Here is an 18,410-nt window from a genome sequence, read left to right as displayed (position 1 = left end):
TATCTAATCACTTATGATGGAGCATGATAATGTGAGAAAAAAGAATGTGTACTTGTATGTGTAACTGGGTTACCATGCTGTACAGTAGAAAATTGACAGAACACTATAAACCAGCTATAATGGAAAAAATAAAAATCATTTTTTTAAAAAAGAGTGAGACAAGGAGATAGAGAAGAGACAGAAACATGCAGAACTTCACTCTCTTTGGCCTGTTCTTTGCAGCTGTTACCATCTTCCTTGTCAAAATCCGCATAAATTGCAGAAAAAAAGAAGGTATTTTAAAAGAAATTTAAACTATAATTGTAAGAGATTAATTCTGAAGAAAAGAGGAATTAAAAGAGACTAGTAAAATCATACTACAGTGCCTCTGAAAATTATCCTATTCCCCACATCTTTTTCCTGTGCTTGTATCCACTATTAGAGGTAACTTAGTTAATCGATCCAAGTCTAACCATTGAAGAAAGGCCCCACTGAGCAGTAGAGGGTCTTAAACCCAGAATACATAATAATCAGGGTGAAATGTAGATTCCTAGGTCATGCTACCCTGAGAGTCTGATCAATGGGTTTAGATACAGCTTCAAATATGCATTCTTAATAAGCAGCTTTGGTAAACAAGATAGTCCCCCACATTCTTCCAGTGCCCTAATGTGAATATTATCTAAAAGCATATTCTCTCTAGAGGTAGAAATAAATGACCTTTTCCATCTTTGTCTAGGTAGCCACCTCTGACTCTCTCTCTCTATTTTATGTATTTACTTTATTTATTTATTTATTTATTTATTTATGTTTGGCTGTGCCTGCAGCATTTGAAAGTTCCCAGGCCAGGGATCCATCCTATACCACAGAAGTAACCTGTACCCTAGCAGTAACAAGACCAGATCCTTAACCTGCTGAGCCACCAGGGAACTCCTAGCCACCTCTATATTATATAAACAGAAAAGGAAGGCTCCATCTTACTGAATGAATTAACTTTTAATTTTTTTTTAACTAGCAGTATGAAACTGGAACATCCCCCAATATGCCAGGAATAGTGCCAGAGAGGTTCATATTTGTGGTCTCATAAAAGGCAGCATGAATGAATCTGACTCATTGAGACCTTTGTAGGACCTAGAGTATTTTCACTGGTTGGAGGAATTCGGCCATCATAAAGGGCAACACATAAGCTTTCTACCAGTTCATACAATCTCTCTGAATCATGGCCATTTTGGGGAAGGAATGAATGAATGCAGCAAGGGGTAGGTATGCTTTAGTGAAGGGAAGAATGACATAGCATATAAAAATATCAGGAGCATGGTGCTCCTAAGAAAACTAAAGAAGAATTAAAGGATACTAAGAACAAATTTGACCAAATCTACAAGACTCTGTCTCCCTGGAATTTTGACTGGCTGGTTTGCTCATTGATAGGCTAATGGGGTTCCCATATTGACCTGACTCCTTTCAACCTGTAATCACTCTCTCCCTCACACTCAAGACCCTCCATCTCCATTCTCGTATCTCATGCAGGACTTCTATTTACTTCAAGGTCAGGGGACAAAGAAAATTGAACATTTTCTTTTTGTTTGTTGTTTTGGTTTGGTTTGGTTTTGGTGGGGGCGGGGGGAGGGGTGGCCACACCCACAGCGTATGGAAGTTTCCAGGCCAGGGATGAAATCTGAGCCACAGCTGCACACTACCCCTCAGCTGCAGCAACACCAGATCCTTAGCCCACTGTACAGGGCAATGGATGGAACCTGCACCTCAGCAGGGTCCCAAGCCGGATCCTTAACCCACTCCATAGCAGGAACTTCAAAAAATTGAATGTATTTTTTTTAGGCTTTTTAGGGCCACCCCTGTGGCATATGGAGGTTCCCAGGCTAAGGGTCAAATTAGAACTGTAACTGCTGGCCTACACCACAGCCACAGCAACATCCAAGCCGCGTCTGTGACCTACACCACAGCTCACAGCAATGCCAGATCCTTAATACACTGAGCAAGGCCAGGGATCAAACCAGTATCCTCATGGATGCTAGTCAGATGCGTTAACCACTGAGCCACAGTGGGAACTCCAAAAAACTGAATGTATTCTTAATGCAGTCAACTCACCCATAAATATGGTACAGTTAGCATGTTCTTCCTTTAGTTTGTGAAAATAACAAAATATGTCCTTTATATCAGAAACATTTTAGATGTCAGCTCAGTTTTTAAACAGGCAAACATGCTTTTGAGAGTCAAGAAGAAAAACATTTAAATGGATTGTTGTTAACATATAAATGATAGAAATTATATCACGTCCACTTCTAAGGTAGTTTTCTTTTTGAGTTCAAATCAAGGTAAATACATAGGTCTCTAGTCCTCTTTGCCAATGGATTGCTATAATTCAGCAAGACTTTGTACTCAGTCATGATACAGGTAAGGTAAGCTGTCTTAAATTTTGAACATGATTATTATATATTCCAAAAACTCAATATGGAATTAAAACATTTCTGAGAAAAGCTCTACCTAGATGTGGTATATTTTAACTTCATCATTTCAACCAGTCAGTTTAGCTAAAAAAAATGCAAGATGATATATCTAGATTACAAATTAACTAAATTGTTGAGTAATTTGACGGTTTTTAAAGAATTCTATGCCTATTAAGTCATGGAGGAAGTTGGGCAGAGTGTGGTAATTACAAAGTAACAGTTCTATTTCTTCTATCACTTAACTGGTTATAGGAGAAAAACACTGTAATTGCTTTTTGTGTATTGTGTTGCAAAAAAAGTTTCATTCCCAAATCATAAGCTTAGCTCTAGGCTAGAGTTTAATTGGCAGTGAATGCAGAGATACTCTTTGCTGGAAATTAAATCTCATTTAGATGTTGCTCTGAATACTCCATGACTTCAGGAATGAAAGGGAGGAACTTAAAAATAGGCTTTTAGAATCCTTAGGAGTCAGGGGGATCATTTAAAAGTGCTCACCTGCTTGCATGGCTGAGTGAGACAAAGAATTTTACTGTCTTTGGTGCCATGGAGTCCCATAGAATAGTCATCAAGATATTGAAATATTTACTAAGTGTAAACAGTATGAAAGAAAGAAAAAGAAAGGAAGGAAGGAAGGAAGGAAGGAAGGAAAGAAAAGAAAGAAAAAGAAAGAAAAAAAAAAAAAAAAAAAAAAAAAAAAAAAAAAAAAAAAAAAAAAGAAAGGAAAGGAAAGGAAAGGAAAGGAAAAGGAAAGGAAAGGAAAAGAAAAGAAAAGAAAGGAATCTGGATTTGTGGGCGTTCACGTCGTGGTGCAGTGGTTAACAAATCCGACTAGGAACCCCGTCGTCGAGGGTTCGTCCGGCAGGGTTCGGGTCCCCTGCCCTTGCTCAGTGGGTTAACGATCCGGCACTGCTGTGAGCTGTGGTGTAGGTTGCAGACGCGGCTGGAATCCCGCGTTGCTGTGGCTCTGGCGTAGGCCGGTGGCTACAGCTCCGATTCGACCCCTAGCCTGGGAACCTCCATATGCCGCGGGAGCGGCCCAAGAAATAGCAAAAAAAGACAAAAAAAAAAAAAAAAAAAAAAGAATCTGGATTTGTTACTGCTGTGGCTCTGGTTCAATCCCTGGCCTAAGAACTTCTGCATGCCATAAACTCCGCCAAAAAAATAAAGAAAATCTAGAATATTCCAAAGTTATCTACGGGATTGTGTTCAGAGTGTGACCTTTGTAGTCCAGGGCCCCGTCATCACTGACAAGCATCTAAGCTACTGGTGATACGAGATGAAATACTGTGACCAGTGTGTCCCTCTTCCTCACTTGGAAGCCGTGAATTCTTTTGGTGTTCCACTTGATTCAAACTGCCCTAAGCCAATTCCATTCAACAATTGTTCAGTGCTTTGTTCATAAATACCATTAACTTCCACTTATTAAAAACAGGTGAGGACATTTTAGTTCCTCTCCCCCAACCTCTTTGCCAGGTGATAAATCACAAGAAAAGTAAGTCTTGGGCTAAATTCTGCCCCTCACACAAACATTGGTTAACAAGTAGGAACAATAAGCAAAGTCATCACCCTTAGTAGGCATGTGCTGTTACCCAAATACCTGTTTCCAGCTACCTACCCTCTGGGCATAGGTAACACTGTATTTGCCAATGCAAGACCCCACCCCCACTCCCACCCCCACCCCAAGGGAGCTCCCTTTTCCTTCTTCCAAGACAGTCAACACAGTTCCAGTTAGTGGCTGCTCTTCCAATCAGGATCTGAATGATGACAAGGCAGAGCAGACTCTCCGTGGCATATAGAGTGAGTAAGAAGTAAACCTGTGTTGTTTTAAGCTACTGAGACTCTAGCTGCTCTTTGTCACTGCAGCACAATCTAGTTATCCTGGCTGATACATTGTAAGCTCAGTGAAATCTTTTTTTTTTTTTTTTTTTTTTTTAGTCCTCTTTTCATTTCAACAAATATCTTGAGTGAAAGTTTCACTCTGAGGTAAATGAAATAATATTTACAGTAGGATCAACTAATGTATGAAATTTATGAAAGACTGCATCCTCTGTATTCAATGTGAGGGAGGGTAGAAAGTGGGGAAGGGCTAAATGTATCTAAAGAATCGTTCTAGAGTTAAATGATGAGGCTCACCAGATTTCAAGACATTCATGAATGACAAGGGGCCTATACAATCATTTTTGCAAATCACAGAGCTTAAAAACTTTAATGTCATTAATGAAAAAGCATTTCTATGCACAACATTGTAAATCAATTATATTTTTAAATGATTTTTATTTTTTCCATTATAGTTGGTTTACTGTGTTCTGCCAATTTCTACATTCAGCAAAGTGACCCAGTCACACATATATATACATTCTTTTGCTCACATTATCCTCCATCATGTTCCATCATAAGTAACTAGATATAGTTCCCAGTGCTATACACTAGGATCTCATTGCTTATCCACACAGAATACTACTCAGCCATAAAAAAGAACACAATAATGCCTTTTGCAGCAACATGGGTGGAACTAGAGACTTTCATACTAAGTGAAATAAGTCAGAGAAAGACAAATACCATATGATATCACTTGTATCTGGATTCTAATATATGGCACAAATGAAACTTTCCACTGAAAAGAAACTCATAGACTTGGAGAAAGGACTTGTGGTTGCCAAGAGGGGAGGAGAAGAGAGTGGGATGGACTGGTAGTCTGGGTTTAATAGATGTAAATCAACTATACTTTAATAAAAAATTTTAAAATTAAAAAAGAAAAAGTATTTCTAACATCCCATATACTAAATAGTGAGCCCTGTTGTGCAGACTCAAATAGCTATTATTTATCCTGAAGTTTGGATATCCAATTAGGGTATCTTCAAATATTAATTTAACATTAGAGTATAAACATATATATTATAAGATATAGATATAGATATATCTCACCACCTATACTGAAATATTAAAGTTAATTACAGACAATATAATAGCAGTAAAATCATTCAAGTTCTCATCTCACCTGTTTACAAAAATGGCTTCTTCCTTCTCCAGGGTCACAACTTCTTTCATCAAAACACTGTAGAAAACCTATTCATAACTAACAGGTCAATTCAGATGTCATACCACTTTTGGAGAGGTGCTGAAACTCCAGATGTGCCATCTTGATGCTGGAAGAACCTGCCATAAAAAGCAAGTTGCTTTAGAAAACAGCTGCAAATCTGTCACACCAGACTTTCTGTTTCACACCTTAATTTACTCATTCTATTTTCAAAGTCCCAACAGATATATCAAAACAAATAGTTATAGTTTAAAAGTGACTATTTTCAAAAGTATGGGCGTGGAGTCACTGTTTTGGCGCAGCTGTAACAAACCCGACTAGTATCCATGAGGACTCAAGTTCAATCCCTTGCCCCGCTCAGTGGGTTAAGGATCCAGTGTTACCATGAGCTGTGGTGCAGTTCACAGATGAGGTTCGGATCTGACATTGCTGTGGCTGTGGTGCAGGCCAGCAGCTGCAGCTCTGATTTGACCTCTAGCCTGGGAACTTGTGCATGCCGCAGGTGCTACCCTAAAAAGAAAAAAGAAAAAGAAAAAAAGGGGGGGGATGGGCATGTGACTCAGGAAAATCTAAGAGATAACCCAATACCCCCTAGGTATTGTTACCAGCCCTGGGCCTGAAGGGCTGGGGTCGGGGAGGACATAGGAGATCAGACAAGGATTTTTTTTTTTTTTTTTTTTTTTTTTTTTTTTTTCCACTGTACGAAGGGGTCAGGTCATCCTTACATGTATACATTGCAATTACAGTTTTTTCCACCCTTTCTTGTTGCAACATGAGTATCTAGACATAGTTCTCATGTATTCAGCAGGATCTCCTTGTAAATCTCTTCTAGGTTGTGTCTGATAAGCCAGCTCCCGATCCCCCACTCCCTCCCCTCCCATCAGGCACCACAAGTCTCTTCTCCAAGTCCATGATTTCTTTCTGAGGAGATGTCATTTGGCTGGAATTAGATTCCAGTTATAAGTGATATCATATGTATTTGCTTTGTCTTCTGCTCATTTCATCAGTATGATTTCTAGTTCATCATGTTGCTGCAAATGGCATTATGTCATCCTTTTTATGGTGGTAGTATTCCATTGTTATATAACTTCTTCCGATCCAATCATCTGTCGATGACATTTGATTGTTTCATTCTTGCTTTGTGAATAGGCTGCAATGACATGGGTGCATGTGTCTTTTTAGTAGAGCTTTATCGGATAGATGCCAGAGTGGGATTGCAGGGTCATATGGAAGTTCTATGTATAGATTTCTACAGACAAAGGATTCTGAAGGAGGAACTTGGCAAGAGCTATGACCTTCACCTGAAGAATCTGACCCACAGGAAGGGAGCTGGCAGAGGTACATACCCAGTTTTTAGCAGGGTATTAAAGAGTAAAACCCATTTAGCAAATCCAATTGGAAACATGAGGACAAGTGATCCTTGGTATAATCCCTGAGTAGAGAAAGATAACAAATGCCTCTGGAGAGGCAGGTGGAAAATACCCAGCGCTAGTGCAGCTATTTCACAAGGTACCAGCCTGTCTGGAAGGCTGGGCCAGAAAAACCACCTCATGGGTCCAGAACCATCTTTCCACTGGTCCTAGTATCTTTCTATCTCCATAATAATTCTATTGTAGGGACTTCTCTGACTTCCCTAGGTGAGGTCCTCAGCTGGGGACTTCATATTTCTCCCCAAAATGTTCCAAAACTCTGGTTCTCCAGAAGGAATTGGGAATATAGAATAGAATCTATGTTTCAGTGGAAAACTGTACATTGCTGCATAAAGCGCATCCTTCCAGGTTGTCAGATTCTAACATGTCAGTTACTTTTTCTATTTTGTAACATTGTAAGTTAGTAGACATGCAAATTCTATGTCTCCCAGTAGAGTTTCTATCAACTTCGCTCCCTTTTGTAGGAAAACAGATTTACCTTCATTTGCAAGTCAATTCCTTTACTCCATATTAATTTGTGCTTTTTATAAAACTTATTCTTTGAATTGGATATAAGATATTCTCTCACATATGAATAAAATAAAATCTCTAAAATTAAGTTCATTTTTATATCTGTGGAGAGTCAGAATTTTACCTTTTTCTGAAAATTATCTTTTCATAGGAACTTCATCTTTCCCTATCAGGGTACTTGGGAATCCTTAAGCAGATTGGCCTTAGCAAACTAATTTAGCATATCAATGATTTATCACACAAGATTCTTTAAAAATGAATACCTTGTTATACAAGGTATGCAGAAAATAAGCAAGTTGATGGCATGCCAAGGAAATAAAGACTCTGTGGCTAGCTTGTGAAATGTTGCAATGTTAATGCCTTAACAGCATTTTAATCCTATCCTTTTGATTCACTTTATTGATGTGATCATGATTCAGAACCACAATAAGTAACCACATTTGATAGCAACTGGTGTTTGGTTTCTGTGATTTTTGTATTATTTCTCATGTGTTCTCAATGCGTGTTGGCAACAGCAGTAAATCAGCTTTACTGGGTATGTAAGCCATTGGATGACCATTAGATGAAAAACTTGGAGCACTTCTAAAAGAATTAGAATTGCATGGTGGGTGCGGGGAGTGTGCACAGTGCCCTACCTTCACTGAGCAACCACAGAAAATGAGCAAAAAAACAATCCTCGATTCAACAATCCTCAATTCTAGAAATAATCGTTTTTAAATGGCCTCCTAGTTACAGGTTTGAAGTATTTCCAATTTCATTAGTTACCCAATCAAACCTATGTCTTTCATTATTAAAATGATGCTAACCACCAGCTAAATCTAGCTCCTACCCTAACTCCCACCACACCATGTTAACAAAAATTAATCAACTGATCTAAGAGAGAACTGGCGATTTTTATTGGAGCCCTGGGAAGAGCAACTCCAAAACCTCCAAGAACTGTTCCACCTGTTAGAAGTCAAGTCACAAGAGTTTCCATTGTGGCTCAATGGGTTAAGAATCTGACATAGTGTCTGTGAGGATGTGGGTTCGACACCTGGCCTCGATCAGTGGGTTAGAGATCCAGCATTGCCACAAGGTGTGGTGTAGGTCACAGATGTGGCTTAGATCCAGTGTTACTGTGGCTCCAATTCCACCCCTAACCTGGGAACTTCCATGTGCCGTAGGTGTGACCCTAAAAAGATAAATAAATACATACATAAATAAATAGACAAGAAGATGTCAAGACACCATTTGTATAAGTTTTTTGATACAGAGGGCTGTACATCAAATGATGTATTATGGACGGTTTACATAATCCAGATCTAAGCTCCATCATAGTGGTTCATGTTACCTTTTACAAGATCAAGAAGGAATGTTATCTCTAAGGCATTGCCTTGTTGATGCAGAAGAATGTTGTCCTTTAGGGTTGAGCAGGTATTCTTGCTACTAAGGGAGGTTTGGTCAATGCATAATGTAGACACACAGCGTGGGCAGAGAAGGGGCCAAAGGACAGAGAAGATGTTTTGTTCAAATTTTTCTTGTCTTGGAGTTCCTGTTTTGGTGCAGCAGAAATGAATCTGACTAGGAACCATGAGGTTGCTTGCCGTGGCTGTGATGTAGGCCGGCGGCTACAGCTCCAATTTGACCCCTAGCCTGGGAAACTCCATATGCTGCGGAGTGCAGCTCTAAAAAGCAAAAAAAAAAAAAAAAAAAAAAAAAAAAAAAAAAAAATTTCTTGTCTTGCAATAAAATATGAATTTTCTTTCTTTTTTTTTTTTTTTTTTTTTGTCTTTTTGCTATTTCTTGGGCCGCCCCTGTGGCATATGGAGGTTCCCAGGCTAGGGGTCCAATCGGAGCTGTAGTCTCTGGCCTACACCAGAGCCACAGCAACACGGGATCTGAGCCACGTCTGCAACCTACACCACAGCTCACTGCAACGCCGGATCCTTAACCCACTGAGCAAGGCCAGGGACCGAACCCGCAACCTCATGGTTCCTAGTCGGATTCGTTAACCACTGCGCCACGACGGGAACTCCTAAAATATGAATTTTCTTTCATAACCCTAAAAAACCTTCCACAGTGCCAGGCTTGACTCCTCCTTGGAGTTGAACATCCCTGGGCTTCTCGAGACCCACCGTCGTTCCCAGCAGCCTCCTGCTGAACTGCCCATTTACTCACTTTCTGAATCTTCCCTTCTCTTTTCTTCCAGTACAAATGATGTGTTCCTCCAAGATTAGCTCAACTATTGAAGCGTTCCCTGACCATTCCAGCTGGAAGTGACTTAATATCTGTGCCTCTTTTGATACTTATAGCTTGTCTCTGTCATTCATTTGGTGGTGCAGGATGGGCTACCTCAGAGGGAATAAGTATTACAGGCAGGCTGGATCTGCTGTGGGAAGAGATAAGTCTACCAATCACATCACTTCCCTCTGTAGATTCTAAAACATTTAAGAAAAAGACGCAAGATTCAGGCATGGGTCCAAAAGCCAGTGGAGGGGCTGGCAAAGCTGATAGAATGCATGGTCTGGACCTGAGGATGAAACAAACTTCTTCCTATTCCCTCCCCCTGAGTTGGGTCAACTTGGCTATGCCATCCTGAGACCAAGAAGCCCCACCAGGCCTTGGGTCTCCACAAACCCTCAGCAGAAATGGGGACAATGCATTCACCTCTTCAACAGGCAGAGCACACATGCGCAGAAACTGGTCTGCCCCCAAGGGTAGTAGGAAAGGGGATGGAGAATAGGACCAAAGCTACTCTGCACGAGGTGGGAGTCATTAATTTCTGAGCCTGTAGGAGTGAAAATGAGAACATGACATGGCTGCAGGCAAAAATTCTAATTATGAAATTTATATCTGGGAGTAACTGGTCCATCATCATCATGTCCCTCCCTCAATAAAACCCACACAGCACATCAGTAGATAAAGCTGAGTCTATTGCTCCGCATGGGAAGAAACTACCCCACAGACCTTGGACAGTGTCAAGGTGAGGGCTGGTCAGGGGAAGGAAGCATTGTCAGAATTATGAGAACTAGAAGTTTAATATAAGGAGGATTTTTTTTTTTTTTGTCTTATTAAGGCTGCACTTGAGGCATATGGAGGTTCCCAGGCTAGGGGTCCAATCGGAGCTACAGCTGCCAGCCTATGTCACAGCCACAGCAATGACAGATCCAAGCTGAGTCTTCAACCTACACCACAGCTCATGGCAACACCAGATCCTTAAACCACTGAGCGAGGCCAGAGATGGAACCCACAAGCTCAGGATTCCTAGTCGGATTTGTTTCCGCTGCGCCACGACGGAAATGCCTAAGGAGGATCTTTCAATACGAGGACATGTTTGGGGTCACGTAAGGATGATACTATAACTGTCCAGAATTGGTGAAAACAGCAAGGCAGGATTTTGAAGTGAGGGATTCAAAGAATCTTAGGGATGGAAGTTCTCTTTGTGGCTCAGCAGTTAACAAACCCAGCTAGTATCCATGAGGTTTCTGGTTCCATCCCTGGCCTCATTCAGTGGGTTAAGGATTTGGCGTTGCTGTGAGCTGTGGTGTAGCTCTCAGATGCAGCTCAGATCCCAAGCTGCTATGGCTGTGGTGTAGGCTGGCAGCTGTAGCTCTGATCCAATTCCTAGCCTGGGAACTTCCATATGCCACAGGTGTGACCCTAAAAAGAAAAGGAAAAAAAAAAAAAAAAGAACTTCAGGGTGTAAGCTCTCCACTGATGGATTCCATGGAAGAATTAAGGAGACTTTCTGGATGTCCCTGTGATGACAAATCAAGCCATTTGCTAAGAAAGATGTTCCTGATAAAAGAAACTCTTGCTAATTAAGACAGTGGATTAACAAAATCATGCTAATACAGACATTAAGCGGTGGTTTCCAGTTTTAGTGTCAGCACTAACTGTGGTGGTGGATGATTTTGATTCCTAATTTATTTAGAGAAGAAAGCTGAGTGTTTCTGGAGCAGGACTTTACATACTCAAACCTCAACTCTTTCTCCTTGAAACAACACATAAAAGTCATCATCATATATGAAAGAAAGAAATCTGACAACAGGAATGGTGACCTTGACAAGCCCCAGCTAAACTTTCTCAAAGCCTCTCATTTACCACTTTTCCCTAAAGACCTCTTGATAGCTGTGTTCATCAAGGCTCTACTGAGAAACAATTGATGGGAAAGAGAAAAAGAGAGAGATTAAGAGAAAGAATTATTTTACAGAATTGACTCAAATGATCATGGGGTCTGGCAAGTCTAAAATTCATTGGCAAGCCAGCAGTCTAGGAACTCAAGAAGTTTTGACCTTGATGCTGCAGAGGCATGAAGCAGAATTTCCCCTTTAAAAGACCTAATTTTTTGTTCTTCAGGTCTTCCACTAATTGGAGGAAGCCCATCCAGATTACTAAGCAATAAAGTTACCTGCTTTACTTAAAGTTGACTGCATTATAAATCAACTATTCTTTAATAAAACTTTTTAAAATGGAAAAAAAGTGCTCATTACAAGAAAAAAAATGTAACGATATGGTGATTGATGTAACAAAACTTACTATGGTAATTATTTCCCAATATATACATATATAAATTTTTGTAATAAAAAATAAAGTCAACTGATCTTAGATGTCATCACATCTATAAAATACCTTCACTGTTACACTTAGTGTTTGATTAAATAACTGGGTGCTATAGCCTAGTCAAATCGACACACATGACTGACTATCACAGCAACTAGTCAAAAAATTTCTCTCCTCTCTCCTAAAGCTCTCTTTAAAAATCTTGATCTTCATTGGCTTGCCTCTCTTCTCATTTTCTCTCATTCATATTCTCTCTCTTTCTCTCTCTCTCTCCCTACCCCCACCCCTCTGCCATTTGGAAGTACATTCCTCTTCTGGAAGCCCCTGTATGCCTTCTCTGATTTCTTTAATTACAAGTTAATATTTATTTAATCATGTCATAGAGATAAAAGAAAGATAAATCACTTACCACACAACCACATAGCTCGGCAGACCTCAACCTTGAATTTCTTATCTTCTGACCCCCTCTGCCTCCACATTTTATGGGTTGCAGTGGCCCTGATACCACATTTTATAACAATGGTACATGCGTGGCTCTTCTCAAAAATGGGTAATAATTCCAAAATACATTAGCCTCTCTAGGGTAAGTAGCATGCTATCTCTGCAAAATAACTCCTCTTCCAAAAGTGGTAATATACACACCATCCAGCTAGTTCTGACAATTTTTTTATTTTTTATTTTATTTTATATTATTTTATTTGGTCACTACACTGTTGGTGGGAATGTAAGTTGGTGCAACCACTATGGAAAACAATACGGGGGTTCCTTAGAAAATTAAAATAGAGATACCATATGATCCAGCAATTCTACTCCTGGGTATATATCCGGAGGAAACCATACTTTGTAAAGATACATGCACCCTGGTGTAAAGATACATGCACCCCATGTCAATAGCCAAGACATGAGAGCAAACTAAATGTCCATTGATAGAGAAATGAGTAAAGAAAATGTAGTTATATATATATATATATATATATATATATATATATATATATATATACCATGGAATATTACTCAGTCATAAAAAAGAAAGAAAAGGAGTTCCCATCATGGAGCAGCAGGAAATGAATCCAACTAGAAACCATGAGGTTGCAAGTTCAATTCCTCGCTTTGCTCAGTGGGTTAAGGATCTGGCATTGCTGTAAGCTGTGGTGTAGGTCACAGACACGGCTGAGATTTGGCATTGCTGTGGCTGTGGCGTAGGCTGTCAGATGCAGCTCTGATTCAACCCCTAGCCTGGGAAGCTCCATATGCCATGGGTGTGGCCCTCAAAAGACAAAAGACAAAAGATGAAAGAAAGAAAGAAAGAAAGAAAGAAAGAAAGAAAGAAAGTCATTTGCAGCAACATAGATAGACCTAGAGATTATCATACTAGGTGAAGTACATCAAAGACAAATAATATGTAGAATCTAATAAAAAATGATACAGATTGTGCATGGTTAACGAATCGACTAGAACATGAGGTTCAGTTGCTGTCAGTAAATCCGGCGTGAGCTGTGGTGTAGGTGCAGACGGTCGATGGTTGCTTGGCTAGGGGTACAGCTCCGATTCAACTAGCTGGAACTCATATGCCAGCGCTAAAAAAAACAAAAAAAAAAAAAAAAAAAAAAAAAAAAAAAAAAAAAAAAAAAAAAAAAAAAAAAAAAAAATACAAAGGAATTTATTCACAAAACAGAAACAGACTCAAAGATTTCAAAACCAAACTTATGGTTATCAAAGGGGAAATGCTGGGGGGCATATAAATTGTAAGCTTGGGATTGATTTATATGCACAACTACATACAAAACTGATAAGTAACAAGGACCTGATGTATAGCACAGGCAAATCTACTCAGTACTCTGTGACAGCCTATATGGGAGAAGAATCTGAAAAAGATTCATATTTATATATGATTCACTTTACTGTATACCTGAAACTAACATAACAATGTATGTGAATTATATTCCAATAAAAAAATTTTAAGTACATCTACATATAGGCAGTTCTTGATGAAAACAACCTGGAGGCTCATGGAAAAGTTCTTCTACAAACAAGGCTATAAATAAAGAACCACAGAGTCAAGTAGGAAGAAGGAAAAGTATTTGGGTAGGGACATGCAGCCCTAGCTGGGGACACAGAAGAGACCCGAGATAACATGGGCTCAGGAATCCTTCCTGGAGAGTGAGAAGTTTGAGCCAAATATTGGGCCCCTCTGCTCTGGGGTCAAAACTAGGAAGATGAGAGCCCTTAGCTGGTTTGGAAACCAGTGGGACTTCCTAGAGGGCTGTAAGAAACTGAGACTCTGCTCATGAAGAGACATAAGCTTGCTCCTCCCAAGAACAAGATGGAGGCAAATTGAAAGTGACCAGGTCTATGGCTAGTTTCCCATAACCACCCCAGCACACACCTTGGTCCAAACTGGGCACTCAAGACAGTCCCTCTTACTCTGAAACTGTGCCCCAATGGGATGAACATGCCATTACTGGGGGTTTGGATAAACTTGGAGGAAGTGGATGGGACTAGTAGCTGGCCCTGCATCTGAACTGAGTGAGGGTGGCCATTTGCAAAGGCAGCAGATTGAAAAGTGCCTGAGGCTCTGGCTGGCTTACTGGGACCATCCCAGTGTGCACCTTGGCCCTCACTGGACACCTTTTCCAGCCCCTCCTTCTCTGGCAGTACTCTGTAATAGGGGGAAATGCTATTTCAAGGTGAGGGAGAGTATACACTTAGAATAGAACCAACTCAGAGCAGATCTCAGGGCTTCTGCTCCAGCTCCTTGGGCCCTGATTCCACCTCTAATAGAGCATAGACAGCCACTGAGCATAGGAAAAGCCCCAGCTCACAACTTGCTTTGGTGCTAGCCTCTTCATTTCCAGGCCAACCTCCCACCAAAATGGTAGCTGCCAACAAAACCTGAGGAAAGACATGACCTTTGCTCAAGTCAGATCCAGTTCTCCCATCACAACCACTGGGAATACGTAGCAATGCTCCCACACAATGGCACACCTCTAAGACCAGAATAGGTAAATATTTCATCTAATTTCATAAAAGCAAAGAAAATTTTTTAAAAATGAAAAGGCAGTTCCCATTGTGGCTCAGAAGTAACAAATCTGACTTGTGTCCACAAGGACAGGGGTTCCATCCCTGGCCTCACTTGCTGGGTTAAATATCTGGCATTTCAGTGAGCTGTGGTATAGGTGGCAGATGTGGCTCAGAACCCATGTTGCTGTGACTGTGGCATAAGCCTGCAGCTGCAGCTCTGATTCGACGCCAGCCTGGGAACTTCTATAGCCACAGGTCGAGCCATAAAAAGAAAAAAAAAAAAAAAAAGACATAGTGTTGATTTAAAAACAAAACAAAACAAAAAGATTCATCTCCATGATGCTTACAAGAGACTCACATTAGAGCTAAAGACATACACAGACTGAAAATGAAAGGATAGAAAAAGAATTTTCCTGAAAATGGAAATGACAAGAAAGCTAGGGTAGCACTACATATATCAGAAAACATAGATTTTAAAACAAAATCTACAGCAAAAGACAAAGAATATTATATAATAGAAATCAATAATAAAGGAATCAATAAAATAAGAAAATAGTAAATCATTAACATATACACACCCAAAACAGGAGCATCTAAATATTAATAGACATAAAAGATAAATTGGCAATAATGTGTATAATAATAGTAGGTATTTCAACACCCTCTTACATTAATGGACAGAGGTTTCAGACAGAAAGTCAGTAAGGAAACATGGTCTTAAAGGACACATTAGACCAGCAGGACTTAATAGATATCTATAGGCCTTTTCATCCAACGAGAGCAAATGCACATTTTTTTCAAGTACATATAGAATGTTCTCCAGGATAAACTACATGCTAGGCCACAAAAAAAGTTTCAATAAATCAGAGATAGAAATTTTATATCAAACCTTTTCCTCAATGGTGTGAAAGTAGAACTCAATTACAGGAATTAAAATGGGAAAAACACAAACATAGAGCATAAAGAGCATGGTATTAAAAAACTAAATGGTCAGTGAAGACATCATTCAAAGAGGCAATCAGAAAATACTTTGAGACAAATAAAAAATAAAAACACATCTTTCCAAAATCTATGGAATGTAACAAAAGCAGTTCTAAGAGTAAGTTTATAGTGATACAGGCATAGTTCAAGAAACAAGAAAAATTTCAAATTAACAACCTAACCTACTGTCTAAATAAATTTTAAAGAAGAACAAACAAATCCAAAAGTCAGCAGAAGAAATTAAGTAATAAGGACCAAGCAGAAATAAATAAGAAACAAACAAAAATAATAGAAAAGCTCAATAAAACTAAGAGATTTTTTAAGATAAATAAGATTTATAAGACTTTATCAGGCTCATTAAGAAAAAAAGAGAAAGGACTCAAGTAAATAAAAATATGACATAAAGAGAAGAAACTACTGCTGATATCACAAGATACAAAAAATAAAAATAAGAGGATACTCTGAAGAGTTATATACAAATTGGACAACCTAGAATAAATCGATATATTCCTAGAAACATGCAATTTTCCAACAATGAATCAGAAAGAAATAGATAAACTGAACAGATTATTCCAAGCTATTTCAAAACATTGAAGAGTATGGAACACTCCCAAATTCATTCTCCAAGGCCACAATTACCCTGATAAAGACACTACCAAAAAAATAAAATTACAGACCAATATCTCTGATAAATACATAGATGCAGTAATTATCAACACAATATTAAAAAAACAAATTCAACAATTTATAAAAATGATCTTTACTGTGATTGAGTGGGATTTATTCCAGGAATATAAGAATGAATCAATATCAGCAAATCAATCAGTGTGATACAGATAATTAACAAAATGAAGAATGAAAATCACAGGATCATCTCCATAGACTCAGAAAAAGCATTTGACAAGCTTCAACATCTATGCATGATAACAACTCACATTGAAGTTGATATAGAAAGAATGTATCTCAATCTGGGAGTTCCCGTCATGGCACCGTGGTTAACGAATCCGACTAGGAACCATGAGGTTGTGGGTTCAATCCCTGCCCTTGCTCAGTGGGTTAACGATCTGGCATTGCCGTGAGCTGTGGTGTAGGTCACAGACACAGCTCGGATCCTGCGTTGCTGTAGCTCTGGTGTAGGCTGGCAGCTACAGCTCCGATTAGACCCCTAGCCTGGGAACCTCCATATGCCGAGGGAGCAGCCCAAGAAATGGCAAAAAAGACAAAATAAATAAATAAATAAATAAATAAAAAGAAGGAATGTATCTCAATGTAATAAAGTCCGTTTATGACAAACACATAGCTAACATTATACTCAACAGTGAAAAGCAGTAGTATTTCCTCTAAGATCAGGAACAAGACAAGTATGCTCACTCTGACCACTTCTATTAATGTAGCATTGATAGTCCTAGACACAGCAATCGGACACGAAAAAAAAATAACAGGAATCCAAATTGGAAGGGAAGAAGAAAAACTGTCACAATTTGAGATGACATGATAATATATATATATAGAGAGAGAGAGAGCCCTAAAGTCTCCAATGAAAAAAAAACAATTAGAACTAATTAGTAAATTCAGTTAAGTTGTAGGTCCTGTTGTTTTCCATAAACTAACAATGAAGTATCAGAAGAGAAAACAAGAAAACAATTCCATTTAAAATTGCATTAAAAAAAAAAAAAACCCAACACCCTAGGAGGATCTCCCTTCATGGCTCAGCGGTTAACGAACCTGACTAGGATCCATGAGGATGCAGGTTCAATCCTAGCCTTGCTCAGTGGGTTAAGGATCTGATGTTACCATGAGCTGTGGTATAGGTCACAGATTCAGCTCAGATCCACAAATTTTTTAAATGCATAATACGTTATTGTTGTCTGGAGGTGGCTCACATTTTCTTTTAAGCTGTATATAGGTCGAAGATATTGAAAGACTTTGTCTTGCCAGCAGACAAAACAGTGCTTTCTGCTTTAAATTTAAACAATCTTTCTTAGTCTCTGATCATGCTCCATATTCTCCATCTTTCCCTGTATATGAAAGAGAAACTAGGGGTGGAGGGGAAGGGGGTGGATTTAGATATCCTATAGGCTCAAGATACAGGTTCCCAATCTCATCACTTTATCTTCAGAATGGCTTTCACAGTCTCTGATCACAGGATCTACCACAAATCAGGATTTTAAACCATGAGACCAGAGGCCAAATCTTACAGTTTTTTAATCTCTCATCTGTGCCTGCAATAGTAATTCCATTTTCAAAGACTTTTGATATTTGTTGTTATTGTATCAAGAAGGAAATCTTTTTTTCACCACAGGCACATTCCTTTTAGAGCAAAATTATCATACAAAATAACAGTTTTACAAAGATAAATTAGTAGGTGATTTCATGACTACCTAGAGAATTCTTTAAATGGTAACTTTCTTTAGGATAGTTCAGATACAATTCTAGTAACAAAAAGTA

At 39.1% G+C, this 18,410-nt stretch overlaps 1 long non-coding RNA gene across 1 annotated transcript in view; it reads right to left on the bottom strand.

Annotated features, from left to right (window-relative positions):
• LOC110256539 overlaps positions 1–18,410 on the bottom strand; it is a 213,226-nt gene that overhangs the window by 116,256 nt on the left and 78,560 nt on the right. Inside the window, exon 2 of the long non-coding RNA XR_002338169.1 lies at positions 5,440–5,597. This is a non-coding gene — a long non-coding RNA (uncharacterized LOC110256539). The remainder of the gene's footprint in view (positions 1–5,439; positions 5,598–18,410) is intronic.

This window comes from Sus scrofa, chromosome 13 (assembly GCF_000003025.6).
Source record: "Sus scrofa isolate TJ Tabasco breed Duroc chromosome 13, Sscrofa11.1, whole genome shotgun sequence".
NCBI lineage: Eukaryota > Metazoa > Chordata > Mammalia > Artiodactyla > Suidae > Sus > Sus scrofa.
This window is presented reverse-complemented; position numbering and strand designations above follow the sequence as displayed.